Below are 15,749 nucleotides of genomic sequence, written 5' to 3' on the forward strand. Positions count from 1 at the left end.
GCTGGGGAACCTGGCGAACCCCTAGTTGGTCATATGTGCTTGTTTTCTCACGTTCAGCAAACATTTACAGAGGGGCAAGGCCGGTTTTTGACAGGCTTCTTTCTGGTTATTTGGGTTAATTGTGAAAACAATTGGAGCAGTTTTTTGGGTGTTTGAAAGAAGACCTAGCATAAAAATATGGCTAGTGAGTTTTTGTTAATGCATTCTGACAAAGCAGTGATAATGTCCAGTCAGTTTAATGAGACACTGTTTTCCTTTGTTCTGGCTCTTATCCTAGTAACTGCTCCTGCATCGACCCAATTTCCCCATGGAGGTCATTAAAGTTTCGCCTTATCTCAGTGATTAGATAAGGTGGAACCTCCCTCACAGAAGACCTGGAGGTAAAGAGGCGGTCAGGCAGTGCGCTGGCAAGTGGTAACAGCAGTAATAAGATGGTGATGAATACACTTACACAAGCCTGTCAACCTCTGGCACTGACAGAGGCTTGAGGGTGTAATGATCAGTGGTGTGGATCTTATTGCTGTTAATGGTTGTAACCCCACTGTAGCGCCGTATGTTCTTTTTAACCAGGGCTGCAAAGTTAATAGTTGTTGCAGCAAGAAAGTTTGAAGTCCACACACAGCAATTTGATAGTCTTACAGTATTTATATAGCACCTTGACCTGCTTTATAATAAAAGAAGAACCCACTCTCTGATATGGGACCTTTATTTCCTTTTTTCATGACACTGACTAACTAACTTTATTTCCTAGATTATCTTTGCAAACATACCTATTATACCTGAATCATAGTGGTGGTCCTGTTTACGTGGTTGGGGTAGTGCATAGATTTGGTGGCCAAAACTTTCCTTAAACTTTCTTTTGGAAAGTATGAGTGTAAAGGAAAGCCTGGCCCTGGTCCTGGTTGTGGTCCTGACTCACTCCTCTATGTGGTCACTTACTCCCACCACATAAATCATGAAGAAAGAACTTCCAGTGGGTTCACCCAGTGTGAGTTCAAGCCTATTGTTAAGCAAACCAAGCATTTGACGAATGTACCGTAGAATAACATTGCATTAAGGGCTTTGAGAACATGTAGGAGTTGGGGCGATTGCTGAAAGAACTTTGTACGTGGCTGCTGGTTAGCTCTGTAATAGGATCCAACAGAGAAGAATGTTGAGCCTTGGAGGGAGCTAGCAGGTCCCTGTAGCTGCTGCAAAGTCCAGTTCAGAGATAAAGAGACAGCTATATTGTGCCCCTGCCGTTGTGGAGCAGAGAAGGTTGAGGGTCATAAATATTTCAAGGGTGTGCCTCAGAGCGGAGGGGAGCCTCATACTCTTGTGCTCCTCTCTTATGCTGCTGCATGTATATATATGACTCAAGTGTGTGCATGAGTGGTTTTCAGTGCATTTACCTATTTTTTGGTTGTGCTTCTTGCTGCTTTGTTGATGTGCTCCTCCCTATGTATACACCCCAGAACTGTGTTTCATTTTAATGACACTTATATCCAGAGAGTGCCTGCTATTGTCGTGGCTGCCGGTTTGTTTTCTTTAAAGTTCTTCAGCATCCTGTCTCTGCTTTTATTGGAGCCACCATTTTTATTGGATTGCAGTGCGGGAATGTAATATCTCGAAATGTATCTTCTCTTCCATGTGTTTATTTAAGTATGAATACAGAGTAGCATTTCCAACAGCATGGTACTTTTTGTGTCTTTAGTTCTGAGGTAGAATCGCTAATACACACTGGTGATTTATGGAAAAATCTAGTGCAGTATTTGAAATGTAACGTTGCATCTCATTTAGAACCTTGACAGTTTGGTTTTCAATCCAATATCTGTTGTTTCTTTTTTTTTATATATATTTTTGCTCTCACTGCATTTATACATTGTGGGGGAAAAAAAATCTAATTTCCATGGCTGTTTTTTACATCCCTATGGAAGTATTGTCAGAAAGCGCACAGGAGGATTTTCAAGATTTTCTCAAACTTGAAAAATCCTGAAAAATATTTTCCCCTTTCCTGTATTGATGCCACAAATATGTAACAAAATCACCCAAGTGACACTGTCGCACTGGGGCAGTGTTTCATCACAGCGTTGTTTATGCTGTGGTGGTGGGTATTGCTGAGTTTACAACACATGGTAGAAATCGTTGCTCATTACGATTACACTGCCACACACCTACAATCCATAGCTTGTGAAAGACATCAGTGTTCTACAATATACTGTGTAAGAAAGAAAAAGTACCTGTAAATAAATATATTTCTCCTTGGAACGATGTAGTCTGACACCTATTGAGTTTTATTACCGGTGTCAGACGTGGACATGCTAGCTATAAATTCAATTTAACGTGAAGAAAAAAAAACTTCCGTGAATCAATTTCACATGTATTGATCCATGTTTTTGCAATGCTAAACAATTTCAAGGCCATCCACCACTGAAAACTTCCAACGCTCCAATAATGTGTTAGAAAAACAAATAACGAGAAATTATTACTACCCACATTTATTTATCAATTAAATATTGTTTGCTACTATGAAAAAATCGTAAGCTTGTTGTGTTGTTTGTATTCAATTTACATGAATAAGTCTGTGGCAGGAGCCAATGCTCAATCCTTTTAAAGTTTTAAGTAAAGCTTTTAGAAACTCTCCTTTTTCCTTGTAGTATTCCCATAACCTTTTAAATCAAGACACAGCCGGCACATGCACCTCAGCACAGAAAGACCCCGACCGAAGTTGGATTAGAACCGAGAACCCTTTAGCTGTGATGCGACAGTGCTAATTTCTGCACCAACATGCTGCTTTTTACACTTTAAAGTGTCTTTATTTTCATGGTTGCCAGGTTCTGTGCTAGTGCATGGCTACACTGTTACGTCCTTGCAGCAAGCGAGATCTCATGTGCAGTGGAGAGCGAGGCATCGTAGCGGGCGCTGATGGAAGGGAGAGTTGCTGACCAAACAAGCCACATGCCCCGTTTCAAGGACACATTACAGAGTCTGCGCTACTCTGTCTGTGCACCACATTCTTGTGCCCAGCAAGGCCATTGTTCTGCCTACATCAACTTTCTAGTGTAAATTGTCCTCTGCCCAGTGCCCACCCACCTGTGTGTGTGTGTGTGTGTGTACGTGTGTGTGTGTGTGTGTGTGTCTTTGATTACTGACCCTGTCTGTGACCATCTGGTTGGAGTCGGGGGTTTACCAGCCAACACCATAGCTCAATCTGGACTATCTGTGAAACACAGAGGCCTCTGTAGATCCGTCTAAATGCTGTGAATTGCAAATACAATATATATGACAGATAACGAGTTGAATCCAACGGCAGGTTTCTATTATTTATTTATGCTGCATTAGTACAGTAAGCTAACAACATTTGTACTGCAGCATTTTCAAGGTACAGAGTGATGTGCTTACAGAGGGTGGGAGGGGGTTGCAGGGCTGAGGTCACTGAGCTGTGCAGGGATCTGTTCCATGCATTTTATTCACAGCCCAAGGTGAAAATTCATCAATATTCCTTCATTATATTTCTTTTTTTCTGCTCATTTCTCTGTTTTATTTAATCTTTCTTTAGTCTTCATGGTAAATATTTGATCTGATTGAACACTTGAATAAAATACAGTGTAAGAAGAAGACTTGTGTCTAAAAGGGAGCTGGACAATAAGCACAATAAAACGTGCGTAGATCACATGTCGTGTATGAAGTGACTGCATCTGCCCTCGTCTCCCTCAACAATCAGCTATTGTTCTAGCAACCTACCTACTGCAGCTTTGGGGGGACTGTTTGGCAGAGGTGTTCTAAAATGTGTGATGATAATTCATTCCAGAAAGGTGGTGTACTGATGAACCGGTCAGTGGAATCAACACTTATTAGCTTCTCTTGACCCTTTTAGCAGGGAGCAAGCAGAGGTCAGCCTGTGCGATGTGACAGGGCACGGTAGTTCACTGAAGTTAGCTGTAACAGCAGCTGTTCAGTGAATGTATGGAGGAAGCACTACAGAGGGCTAGTTTAAGAAGTCCTGATGGTTAACTGTGCTGAAAAAGCTAATGTCGAATTGATAGGGTAAGCCAGAAAATCTGTAGTTTTGAGTTTGTTGCCAAGAATGATGCCAGTTACCATGCTGAGACTGCAGTCTGACATCACTAGAAAAAGTTGTTTTGAAACCTATAGCAATGAGACCGAAGAGATGTGTGAGGAGACAGTGAACAGGTTTTTTTTTTTTTTTGTTGGTTCAATCAATGTCGAGGCCTGCTCAGGTGTAATGTGCACATCAGAGACCGACAGCGCGCTTTGTAGCAGCAGCGGGCTGCATTGTGAGCCGTCCTGGTGGAAAACAAACAGTCAGAAAATGTCTGGAATGTGCCGTGACCTATCAACTTAACCGTGAGGAGAGGGGTTTCCAAATCCCCAACACTGCTGGAGGGCACGACTACACACAACAAACACACAGATAGCATAGCCGGTTGTCCCGGGCTTTTCGGAGAACAAGGCCAAGTTTCCCTCCTCCACCTCATTCCCTTAGGTGTCCCAGTAGAATATGGGAGGGAAGGAACAGAGCAAAAGCCAGGCTTTTTTTAGATATAAAACTTAACTTGGCAGACTCGGCTCACATACCAGAAAATATGTTTTCAGCCTGTGTGCTATGACAGCGAACAGACGGTTGAAGATGAGCTCTGCTGCTGTTGTTCTCCAGAGACTTTTCCCCAGTGTGTTATTCAGGAGGTACCTGGATTGCTAGAAAGAAAGCAGTGACACAAAGAAGGGGCAAGTTAAGACTATGTGTAAAGCTCCCGAGGCATAATTGACAAATTGTGGAGACACTTTTAGCATTTAACGACCAAGAACTTAATGTCTGTTAGAGAGAAGTTGTAAAGTAATGTCGGTAATGCATGTTGCTATACTTTTAAGATCATTTAATCTGAGTTTCCCTCCTTTCTGAAGTTTTGTTTACAGTGTTTGAAGAGGTCTTTTGATCAAACATAGTCACAGGTTTTCACCAAGCAAATCCCTCATGGCACCTGTGAAGCCTTATAGTCTTTTATTCCCCTGTAGCCACGAAAAGATAACTAACACCATGTCTTCAGTTTCTATTAACTTGCCATGCTTTCAATTACTTTTTAACGTTTGAGTCACTATCTGAGGAGATTGCATCCAATCTTCATACCTGAGAAATGATGTATGAATCTGGTTTCACATGAGTTCAAAGTCTAAAGTAATCACTCTGATGTTTTCTCTGGCATTAGCACGAACACAGATGTTTTTACTGGAGCCTGACCGATATATCAGTTGACTGGTTTAATCTGCCAATTGGCCTATCACAGATATGTTTGTATTGGCATATATGATGCCTGATAAGTGCTGGTAAAGTTGCTTGGGTTAATTTACAAATGTGAACATACATTAATAAATTGAAGAGGAAATCTGTGAAATCCTGATCCGTGAAGAGTTTGGGGCTACTGGAAGCTTTGTTTTAAATACGCCCGGTTCTCAGTTTTGATGCATGTCAACACAGACGTGATGAATAACCTTTTTTACACAGTGTTACTTGTGGAATCCCAGGCGCTTGGGGAAGAACAATGACGCAGTTCAAACTTTAAGCGCCCCTGTAATCTAATATAACACCACACACACACACACACACACACTGCCACACCACTTGTCACGTCTTTGTGCTCCAGCTCACAGCATTCTTGCCATAGAGGTCACAGGCCTCTGCAGCCTGTGGTTGATGTTTGTGGCTGTGGTGGACTCACCCCATGATGACGTCATAGCGCAGTTGTTGAATATCAGATGTCAATTCCTCATGTCGCCCCTCTGTCCTCCCTTTGGTCTTTGCCGAAGAAGTTCATTAGACAACCAAGTTGGAGAGCCCAACTTTCACAACCTCTTAATTTCGACTTTATATGAAGCGTTTCAGGGAACAAAACCCACATTTGTGTTTATTTTTGTCTGTGTATTTGAGTCTTAATATCCAGATTGGTGTGCGTTGATTGTGTGTTCTGTGGTGTTGGGTTTCTGGGTGATTATTTCATCCCCCAGTGTAAATCAAGTTGAACAGTGTCCATGCTGCTGCATTTGTACTACAAGGAGGAACCGTTCCCACATTTTACAGCAAAGTCTGGAGGGCTTATCTTGATGAACTGCTGCATCTCTGTTGCATTGAACTCAGATATACAGCCTGTGCTGACTACACCCTGTCCATCATGAGGAGAGAGAAACAGGGAAGTCTGAAAGGCCAGTGAGTGGCAGATAGCTGCTGAGGCTCTCTTTGTGTGTCATGCCCCTGATGACACACACACTTTCCAAACTTCCTCCTGAAGCCGACCACTGCAGCCTCCAAAGTGGGTGAGTGAGCCATATGACCTGAAATCAGAAAGCTAACCCATGACAGAGTTCCTGCCTGTTCCCTCTTTGTTTTGCTAATTAGATGAGTCAAACTGAATTCAATTTAACTGTCGTCATGGTCGGGCAAGGCCTATATTTAGCCTTCGGGACCAGTGCTTTGATGACCAGGTGACTCCACTTGATGCAAACAGAGGGGAGTAGTAGAGGAAGATGAGTTCCGGCACCACCGCCACGTTCAATGAAGATCAATAAGGCTAAAAGGGAAAGGATTTACACAACAAAGGCTTGCTGTCAAATGCAGAGGACACAGCACCAAGTGAATCCTGCAACTCCTCCTAGCTCCCAGCGTGTGCATGCTCTTTGTGCAACTCTTTTGACCATTGAATATCGTGCATTCTGAATCTATGTAATTATTGTATTTTTGCCTTTTGTGATTATATGAATGAAATTCATGTTGTGACCAGATCAAATGTCAAGGAAAGTAGTCATTTTCTTGACATGCCTTTCACTTCAGATCCAGGCTTGCACTTTGGTATTTTTTTTCAGAGGTTAAAGTCAGTTCTTCCAAGTCAGATCTATAAAGAGTTTTATTTACACGTCTGTGTCCAAGGGGTCAGCTGAAGTAGGAGAAGAGAGGAGGAGGAAGAAAGAAGGAGTGGGAGGCCGGGATTTAAATGGTCTCGCACATGGAAACAGCTGGAGTTTGTCAGACCTTGGGGAATTAGCTTTTGCCAGTTATTCATATTGTTTGCCTTTAACCTGCTTGTAACAGATTTAAATGGTTTACTTTGCCACATAGACACAGATTATCTTCAACAATCACATGGAAATATTTCCAGACTTTCTGTTTTTCCTGATGCAGTAAGATTTGAGCTTTAACACTGTTAAAAAACCAATGTTAAGAATTACGACAATGTAGTCACCAGCTTTGTATTCTTAAATAATGCATTTACTCTTGTGAAACTCCTTACTGCCTTAGTTTGACTGTTGGAAATCTCATGTTTTTATTAAAAGCACTACCTGTAATGGGCTTTTGTGGCAGAGCGGACAACACTAATTTGTATCAATTTTTTTTATACAAACTTTTGGGGTTTTATTCGCTCCTAAAGGATTTTGTAAAGAGCTGGATTACTAAAACAATTTGTAATAATTGTAAAATCTGAATGTATTCAACTTATTGTCGCTTCCATCCTCTTTAAGAGTTGTGAAGATGAACTGTCAGCAGGGCTGTCCTCAAGGCTATGACCTCTGACCCACTGCTACTGATGCTGCATCAGGGTGAGTGCGGTATCCCCTGCAAGTCACAGAAGACAAATGATTGGCCAGTGCAAAGCTCCATCAGGGCTACCATCAATCTGCACTTTCTCTTTAGGGCATAAGGAATGGCAGTCGGCCGATGACTGGAGACCAATGATGCTCCCCCCCTATTTGCCCATAGACGATCATCTGGGACTCCTGATCTGCTTTGTGTGTTTGACTTTCGGCAGGCTTTAGACACATTCTGTACATGTGTATGCACATAAATACACACACACACACACAGAAACTCCTTCCCCCTCTCCCTCGTGTCACAGCCGGTTTGTTGAGTTTGTGGGTTTGGCCTCTGGCTTACATGTGTGTGAGGATAAGTGCAAAAGCAGACCTTGTCTGTCTCTCTCTGGAACTGACCATTTGTTCTTGTTCCCTTTTTTTTCTATAAGCAGTGTTGGAGGGTCTAGAGCACTGAATGCCTTACTCAGTGAAAAATGCTGTTGCAAGACTTAGCCAGGACAAGGGTTTGTTTTTGTCCTGGAATCGGCTCCGCTTATTTTTGAAGTATCAACTCTCAAGTTAAACCCCACCCAGCAATCCAGCACTGGTTCCATAAATAAGGGATATTTTGTCTAGTTTAATGGACTGGTATTTATTAATTGCATTTTTGTAGATGTTTATTTTAAAACAATGGTGTTAAAGTAGTTCATGCATTCCTGCAGTGAGTGCATGACAGACCTTTGGCTAGATCCTCAAGAATGACCACTGATTCCTGAGGTTTGAATTTAGAAAATTTACTTCACCACAGACTTTTAGTTTTCTGCATGAGAACAGTTCACACTTTGTTAGGATGTTACTTCGAATTTGTTCTGGCAGTCGTTATAAAGAATACACTTTGTACCTCTCTTTCGCCAAGCAGGTTGAAAATAATGCTATGAATCATTTGCACACAGTTGACCCAGGTGTGTTTATATGAAACTTCAGATAATGAAATCCCAAAGCACTTGGAACTTAGAACTCTTTAATTTCTCTTGCATGGCAGCTTCTTTACCACATTAGCTAGTAGAGGGCAGATAAGCCTGCACTGTTGTTGGCAGACAGTATCAGCTGGCTAATGTTACTTAGCAAAAGCCACGTGAACAATATCACCACAGCTGACTCTCCATCTTATCTTCCACATGTCCTGGAAAGAACAGCGAGCAGCCCTACTGCTGCCTGGTCCGAGGGCTGGCCTCGACTTTGAGTTGTGGGCTTATGTGGAATGCAGGGCTGGAAAAAAGGGATGGGTTTTTGTTGAGACATTTCTGAACAACCATGTTATTCAGTTGTTTTCCCCCATGTGTGGGGAAGCAGTGAGAGCTGGCAGACTAACCCCGGGAAGCCGGTGAAATGGCCTGCAGGCTCTTTTGTTTGACAGACGTGAGGAGACAAGTTCCTGTGGTTGCCTCTATTCGGTCTGTTTGTTTGTTTGAATGATACAATGCAAAGCACCTATCATGTAGGATTGTTTACCTGCGTAATGTAAATGAGGGATTTCTCTGAAGGCACAACCCAAATCTTTGAAATAGTTTGTTTGTCAGAATAAAGGTTTTCTTACAGTTTAGTGTCAGGGGACGCTTCTCTGAGCCATTCACTTCTTTACTTTCTCTCCGCCTCTCAATCTCAAAAGAGCATGAGGCTATATCATTGCATTACCTCAGGCTGGACTCTACTGTATCTTTTCCGGGTTTGTTTTATTTTTTTGTCTGCGTGTCAGATTCTGCACTGAGAGGCTCGTGCAGGGAGGTTTGACCGTTGACAATAACTGTTGAGGTTTCAGTGAGGGAGGATATTGATTGAGGACCAAAGAGAAAGACCAAATGAGGGAGACTCATGAGTAATGGGAGGTAGGAGGATATTGGGAGCTGCTGAGTGACAGAGTGATAAAGTACATACAGAGGAAAGGATGAGAATCTGAAAGTTTGAATAATAAGAGTGTCTTCAGCTGGGGAAAAAAACATGCTGCAAGAGGTTTTTATGAGAGAGACAAAATAAATGTATCTCCTGTCAGAGATTTTGTAGCATTAATCATGAAGTACATTTCCCTTTTGTTGCCTTTGCGCCAAAGATAGCCAGTGGCTGGAGGCATCATGTTTTTGTTTTTTTTATGTCTTTTGGTCCTATTCTTGTGAACATGATGTCTCAAAAACATCTAATTTGGTACACAGTTTCACTTAAAATCAAGGATGAACTGATTCGATTTTGGTGGTCAAGGGTCAAAATCACAAAAAACATCTTTGCATAGTGAACACACTATTCTAGGGAACATCTCCAGGGAATTCTTTCAAATTTGGTACTAAAATTCACTCAGATTTATGTATGAATTGATTAGAATTTAGTATTCAAAGGTCAAAGTCACTGTGACCTTACAAATCACTTTTGATTTGTAAGGTCACAGTCCTCTGGACTAGTCCTCTGGTGTCTCACAAGGCTGGATGATCCGTGAGAAAAAAGGGTTGACTTCTTTGTGAAAATATAATTGTAGTTCATCATTTACTGTACATTATGTATGAACACACAATGAGGTGTATGTTTTACAGACCAGACCATCAGGTTATGTCAGTGTCTCATTTTCACCTCAGGTACAGTTTGTGCCGTTGAACGAAGATGGGAAAGATGATGGTCTCAAAGCAATGCTGAGAAGCTAGAAATCTTCTCACTGTAAAATGATCTGGCTGAATAAAAACTCTCAGCTGGGTGGTTGAATTACCACAGCCAGCAGGCATTTGCAGTGGGGTTGTAGATGCAAGTTTCATTTGAGATTCGAGGTGGGATTTTTTAACGCTGACATCATTAGAAGAATCAAATGATACTCTGCCCTCAAAGCTTAAATGAAATAGATCATGTCTACACCAGGGGTTCAACTGTTCTGACACAGAGACTGAAAACTCGGTACCAAAATCTGAATATGACAATACAGGACAGCAAACTTGCGACACCCCCAGTCCTTTGCCACAGCTGAAGGTGCTTTAACCAAACTGTGATCAATATATCAAGGTCTGAACCAAACCGAGGATTCGTTGATTTACATCAGACAGAAAAAACGTAATCCAATACCTATAGCTGTAAAAATATGAAAAAGGCACACATCTGTCTGTTTCAGCTTAGCAGGAGATTGTTTCATCAATCATCATATTCTCGCTATGCTCAGTAATCAATCAGAGCAGCACATAGCTATTTGGGGAAACAAAGCCTTCAGTACTTTTGCAACTTTCGAGACCAAGAGCTATATCAGTAATAATTAAAGAAACAAACTTTACCGCACTATTCAAGCCATCTGTGAGCTTCCTGTCTCATGATAAGGCCTTTTTATAAATGTCTCATCCCACCGTTTGGATGTGCTCCTGATCAGTCAAGCATCTCGAAGCTGGAACAATCATTCTTCCTTGTAAAATGCTGTTTTTCTTCCTCTGCTCAGCTCAACCATGCCGCTTAAAAGCTTTCTTGATGCAACGCAAGTGAGTGTGTATGCCTGTGTATGTGTTTGCGTGAAAATATATATATATATATATGTGCTTGCTCAGGCAATTTTATGTTTCTCTTCTGATTTTAGATTGGAATGTGTGTTGCAATGTATTTCCCTTTTGAAGTAAACCACAGTCATGGGTCAGCAATCGCTTCAGTCAGTCACATCCTTCCTATATCCCTCACCCTCTCTCTCTCTCCACCCCCCACCATACTCCTAAGAATCATTGCCCTTGTTGTTCCTCAGTAGGTAGCAAAGCCCATCTGATTAGCTGATGAATCACTGTGCGGATGTACCTTTTAAGTTTGCATTTTTTCGTCTTTATAAGTGAGCAAATCAAGCAAAAGTTCTCTAAGATGCCCCTCCGGATAAACCACAATCTGCTCTTATTGGCCAGCAGGTCCACAATGTTGTGATTAGTTAACAGTGTCCAGAGAGGAAATGTCAGCGTCGGCTCCCACCTGCTTTTATTAGGGGGCGTGTCTGACTAGTTGCTAGGTGTGCATTATGCAAATGTGTGGCATTGTGTTGTCACATGACCGAAATATAGCCTCTGATGAGTCATTTCAGGACCAGTGCTCTCTGTTGTGGAAAGGTGCCTCCTTTGCCGCGGACTCTGGGCTTTTTAACTTTGCACACAGGCATATAAAAATCTATAACACACAGGAGAGAAGTAAAATCAAACATAATGTGTCTCCTTTAACTCCTTTAAATGTGATTCATGGTGTTGCCAGCGTCTTACTGCTTTCACAGTTATGTGCTGTATGAGTACTCATCTGTTCCAGCACAAACACACTGGCTGTCATATAGTGTTTAGTCAACCAAAGGAACAGTCCTGAGGCCCAAGTTTCACCTACAAATGAAATCCCACCTCTTGAAATGGGTTTGTGAGTAAAGCACATTATTAGATAATTTTTTAAGTCTTAGATTCAGAGCCTGCCACTTGCCTGTGAGGTACGGCAGTGAAATTAACTCAGGCTTTGCTGGAATAGAATCTTATGACATATATTTGGTTGGTTGGATCTGCAGGAAAGTCTTTTTCGGATGAGGGGTTTGCTGTGAGGTAACCAGTGTAAACACTGTTATCAGGCAGACCCCAGGAGGAAGTTTCTGTCATCAGCCGAGGGATCAAACCCCTGCTCCCCGTCACGCTGGTATTTCCCATCGCTGGACCATTTTCCCTTTTCCCTTTTGTGAAAGCCGGATATTAGAGAAGTCACGCACTGATGAGCTTGTGTATTTTTACACATATATTAAAATATCTTCACTGCTTCAAGTGCAAAAATAGAAAAAATGCACTCCACTATTGTTTACTTTTTTCAATTTTATTTTCAGTTTTAAGTGATCTTGAAAATCTATGTGTGGTTGAAGATAATTTACACTCACATTTTTCTATGAAATAACCATGCGACAGCAGAGTATCAAATCAAACTTGATTTTTTTTTTATTCTTTACACCCCCAGGAATTTTTCTAAACACTTCCAGCCACTTGTTGCTTAACCTCTGACCTTTTGAGTCAGCTATAATTCAGATGTTAACTCTGAAGCTGACCCACTGTCCACATGCTAAAGTCATATACGTGACACATGCAGAGCTGCGGGGCCTTTTAGCCTCAGTCAGGGTTCATCAGCTTCAAAAGAGTCTATGGTCTGAGCTTGACCTTTTTCATCCCGCATACACAATTATACCTCCGAGCCGCATTAATCTTAGGCCCGAGCTGGAAAGGTAAAGGCCATCATAGTCACAGATGAGCCGTGGCAGCTTTGCAGTCCCACCAAATCAAGCAGAGGTCAGTGAGGTCACACCTGGCCGGCAGCCTGGCTGTAATGTATCAGCTGAAACGGAGGGAAGCAGTTCGGCATTAGTGTGATTGAATTGTGGGAAAAAGACAAATGGTTTCATTAGCATCAAGACCATAAAACTGTTGCTGTATCCTCCACTTTAGAGAGCAAAAGAGGACTCTCTCCTGAGTTTCTTGTTTCATGAGTCACGTACTGTGGCCTAGTTCAAACAAAAGACAGTTTCCAGTTTCTCACTTGGAGCTTGAGGAGGTTGAGATGGAGGTTGGCATTCTTAAAGATTAGTTAAAGCTAGAACTCCCTTCAGGACAGTCATGGACACAATCCCTAATTTTCTGCAGCTCATCTGAGGAGAAGTGATGGATAGACGTGAAGACGGCTGGAAAGAAGATAAACTACATGAGGACAGGCAGAGAGAAAGAAAGGACAGATTGGGGAACGGGGGAGAGGGAGTAAAAGAGCCCACTGCTCCTCTATTGTTAAAATTTACACATAGCGGATCAGCAGCCTTCTTTTACACTGATGTCATCTAAAATATCTGTGACCTCAACCAGCATCGTGCTAAGCAGCACAGCACCAAATGTAATGGAGTCCAGTGTTTTTTTGTGTGTGGAACCTTTCTCACCATACATGGTCACAGTAAATTATTTATAGACAACAGATAATGAAAGAACGAAGGAAGAGAAAATCTTTGAGTGTGCAGTTAATACCAGACCCGCTGAGGTCAGAAAATATATTTAAGTTTTAGGGAACTTAAATGTGAAAGGATACGATATGACCATGAAAAACAAAGTTGACAGTGTACAGTGTAGAACCAGGTACAGACATATTTGTTTAATTCATGAAGGGATTTAGTGTGAAACCATAGACTGTATATAAAGTTGGGCAACATGTCTCCACGTCCTGCCCCTATCCAGAAATGAATTTGAGCTGAACTACCTATAAGGTGGTTGCAACAGTGGTAAACAATAACCAACAACTCCCATGATCCCATGCTGCTTCATGACATCATCAAACCAGGTCTTTTGTCATTGTTGTGATTGAGAGACTCCTACTGGCAAAAGTTACATATTATGTTTTCAAATCATCTTCTACATTAAATTGCATATTTGTTAAATTACATGTTTTTCAGAGCGCTTCAAGGTAGTTGGCCACGTCGGCTAAAGATGATACTAATTGTTTTCTTGAAAAAGATTTAAACTCCACCCTCTGTGGATATGACATTGGTGCTTAGGGTTGAATAAGTTGTAATTTAAATTGAATGGCAGTTTTCAACCAAGCGTTTCCAATCATGCAAGTGCTTTTAATCTGAAATTCTAACGCCTGCTGGCAAACACAAACAGCACTGTCTGTGTTTTGTGTTGTAAACAAATGTCGTCAGCAGCAGTTAATTTGTTTTGGGTTTGCCAGTGTCTCGCCAGTCTTTTGTCCTGGTGTGTGTGTGTTTTGGAAGGGGGAGGGTATAGACTAGGCTAGTGAGGAGTGGCAGACTGGCCATGACTTCTGTCGCATGTTTCCCGATGGAGGCCTGCACACAAACACACGCATATTCCTGTACTTCTGACTTTGTGAGGACACTCATTGGGATAATAAATTCCCTAGCCCCCCCATCACAATTCAATGCTTAACCCTAATTCCAACCCTAACCCTGAAAGCAAGTCTAATCCCTCAAACCCCCTCGAACCCCTGGCCAAGATGTCCTAATTTCCCCAAAATGCCCTCACTCCATTAGGTCTATGCTCAAAACTGTCCTTAACAGGATTTAGGTCTACACACACAAACACACACACACATTGATGCAAGAAATGCTTTATTTGTGTCTTCTGTCAGTGTATTTGTATCTAGTATATTGTACTGTTTTTTGCTTAGCTCTTTCTCTTATTAATCTCAATTCTCTTCCACCTTCCTGCAAACGCCTCTAAACCCTCTATTTTCCTTTCGCACTTTTTGTGTCCACACTTCGCCTGTGTCTCTTCCTTCCGCCCTTTTAGACACCCCTCCGTCTTCCTGCCTCTTGTGCGCCCCGCTCTCTGTCCTATTCAAATCAAACTTCCCGTTGTGCTTTATTTAAATTTAAAAACAAATGCACTGCAGTTTTTGTTGGACCTACAGCAGACTTGGCGGTTATCGCTGCATCACCAGCTCATTGGTCCTTATAAGGAGATGATTCAAGAGCACTGGCTACCTCAGAGAGATGTTTAGCTGATGAGTTATTGCGATGCCTCCTCCTCTGTCTCATCTCTGGGGTTTGATTTGGCCAGCACATGCAGCACCTTCATGACCTGAGTCAGCATCTGTGTTTATGTACTGCTGTCGGGGTGTGTTAAGATCAGAGGCTGACTATTAAATGCTTGTCTTGTTGGGGCTGTGTGGAGAAATGGGAAATGTAGTTCCATTTGAAAACAGTCAGATGAAATGATCAAGTCTGTCAGTGAAGCTGCTCGACTGTGTCCTGTGTCAGAGAGCACGTGTTTACATGAATAATCCTTCCAGCACAATGGATCTGTGTTATCCGTGTCACTCATTAGACCTGGACAGGGTAGTGAAGAGGAGATAATACCAGCTGAGTGGCAACAACTCAGGTTTTAATAGGGATCTTTGTGCAGTAAGCTGCTCACTATTTAGGTTATGTCTACATATCATGAAAATCTGGGTGGATTAGGAATTTGGGGAAAATTATTCTATGTCAATCTTACACTGTGGGTGTGTGCACTCAGGTCTGTTTATAGAGCATATGTGGTGTGAGAGCAGGAGAATGAGTGCGTGCTTGTGTGGGTCCCAATGGATATTTTGCTATATGCGTGTGGCATAGTGCATGTTTGCATGTTTGCACTTGTTTTTTCTGCCCTCCAACACAGAAAGCAACGATGGCGTGACGCGTGTCG

General features: G+C 42.0%; 1 protein-coding gene across 10 annotated transcripts in view; it reads left to right on the top strand.

Annotated features, from left to right (window-relative positions):
• Positions 1-15,749, top strand: part of dip2a (disco-interacting protein 2 homolog A) — a 72,453-nt gene that overhangs the window by 4,614 nt on the left and 52,090 nt on the right. The window lies entirely within an intron of this gene.

The sequence above is a fragment of the Platichthys flesus genome, chromosome 13 (genome assembly GCF_949316205.1).
Source record: "Platichthys flesus chromosome 13, fPlaFle2.1, whole genome shotgun sequence".
NCBI lineage: Eukaryota > Metazoa > Chordata > Actinopteri > Pleuronectiformes > Pleuronectidae > Platichthys > Platichthys flesus.